The following is a 2,383-nucleotide window of genomic DNA, read 5'->3' on the forward strand; positions in this document are numbered from 1 at the left end:
GGGATTCGGGGGGGTTGTTCGCTAGAACAGGCTGTTGCTAATATTTCCAGCCGACATTTTGCTAAATCAGTGATAATCTTTTAATGGCCTTAAAAGGAGTTAATATTTGGAAGACAGTCAAAAGCATCGGGGGTGTATTTTTGTTCTCTCTCTCTCTCTCTCTCTTTATTCTATCAATTCACTCATTCTCTCACCCTTTCTTAGAATGATAAAACCTACCAGCTGTGGCACAATAGAAAACATTTAATCATTATCTAGTCAAATGGAGCTGGAGAAGAAGGGGCTTCCTTGCTATCTCTCTGTTTCTCCATGCACAGCTATGGATTAAATTAAAGAATTGCACTCATTTTTCCATCTCCCCCTCTCTCTTTTGCCTTTTCCATCCTCTCTCCCTCTCTCTCTCTCTCTCTCTCTCTCACACACGAGCACCTTCATGCCTTTGGCTGCTGCCATGATCATGTAATGAGATTCTTCAGATTAAATAGATTTCCTGTTAAACTCGGGGCTCAGCAGATAGGGTGTCAAGAATGAATGGTTATTAACATTTAAATATATCACAGAATAAGAAAGAGTGAGGGAAGCAGTGCAGGAAGATGAGAGGAATAGAAAGAGATACTAAGGAAGGACAGGAGTGGCAGCAAGAGGGGGAAAAAAACAATATGAATATTTCATTGTTGTTGGAGCGCGGTGGATTCTGTTTTGTCTGTCTTCCGCTACATATTCCTGCTAAATAAATAAAATAAAAAACAATGGTGACACAAAACTAATTAGAGAGATGCAAGTGGGCTGTATTTAACTAAGGGCAATTAATGAGTCCTATTTATGTTGACCCGTACCATTCACCTGTATGCCACACTCAAAAACATTTGTGCATATATTGCTGTATACACACACTTGTCCAAATGGACACAAACAAACACTTGGGTTGCCAAATACAGCCGAGGAAAACGAGACATTTCTGTATATGCCATTTGAGATTTATATAAACTATTGGTGGCAGGTGACAACTGACCACACTGGAAACAGAAACAAGTTTCAACAGAGTTACAGTGCATAACTGCAGCTATGAACTCTATGTGTACAAAAACAGACACTACTTGGCTGAATTAAGTGCAATGCAATTGCAAATATGGCAAACTGGCATACAATTTTGTTGTCATGTAAATCTATTTATTTTAATGTCATACTAAAGTGTCACACCATAGTGGACATATTAACGTATTTCTATGTCAATAATATTTCAAGACTTTTTTCAAGTTTAGCTCCAAAACATTTTATGTCATTCCAAACCTGTATATTTAAGATTTGTTATATGTTATATGTTATATGTTATATGTTATATGTCATACAGGTTAGAATTTTCATTTTGGAGTGAATTATTATTTTAATCTTTTTAAATATATTCATTTTAATACATTTTTTTATATTGATTGATTGATTGATTGATTTACACTTGCAAAAGTCAAATGCTCAAAGTGTTCTCAGCTGTTTGGCTGTTAGATACAAGATAAACTGTGTCCCTTATGAAATTAATACAGAACGCAATTCTATCCATTTAAATTTGGGACTCCATATTATATGGGACAGATGGCAACCCTAACAAACACATGCACACAAACACACACTCACGTCTCCCCTTTTGCTTCTCTTTTTCATCGCTGTCTCTTCCACCCTATCTGCCGTAGATTATTACACAAGATTAATAATGTAAATTTCACTGCCTGGCTTGCCTGAGAAGACCATGCTTACAGAAATTGATGGCCCCACCATCCATCACCTTGTTTTTTCCAACCCTGTCCTTTTTCATTTTTCACCATTTCTTTAGGAGAGAAAAAAATGTATGAGTGGTGGAGAAGAGTCTAAGAGACTAAGAGAGAGAGAGAGAGAGAGAGAGAGAGAGAGAGAGAGAGAGAGAGAGACCTAAAAGAGGATTGCACTTGGAGTGACTGCCCAATGTGACTGGACTGTCTGGCTAGAGGTTAGTGAGAGCTAGAGGCAATGTGTTAAAGAAAGGGATGGCAGGCCAGAGGTCTGAAACCTTTTTCAGGTAGATAGAGGGTAGGAGAAAGTACCCTTGTTACATGTTATATATAAGTGAGTGCCACATTTTAAGCTTATCATATAGTACCTTATTAATGTATTTACATAATTTATGAGGCTTACATTGTAAATCTATTAAACTAATTATTTGTATCTGTGTTGATTTGTCATTTGAACTGATTTACTGTTGCATATGTGTAAATTTGTACACTACCATTTTTTTTTTTCAAAGAAATGAATACTTTTACTTTAAAAAAAATATAAATATAACTTTTGGCCACGACTGTACTTTTAAAAAATGTTTGAGTGACTATGATGTGATATTTGAGTGACTATGAAATTA

This window comes from Sinocyclocheilus rhinocerous, unplaced genomic scaffold, assembly GCF_001515625.1.
Source record: "Sinocyclocheilus rhinocerous isolate Xijiao unplaced genomic scaffold, SAMN03320098_v1.1 scaffold20, whole genome shotgun sequence".
Classification (NCBI taxonomy): domain Eukaryota; kingdom Metazoa; phylum Chordata; class Actinopteri; order Cypriniformes; family Cyprinidae; genus Sinocyclocheilus; species Sinocyclocheilus rhinocerous.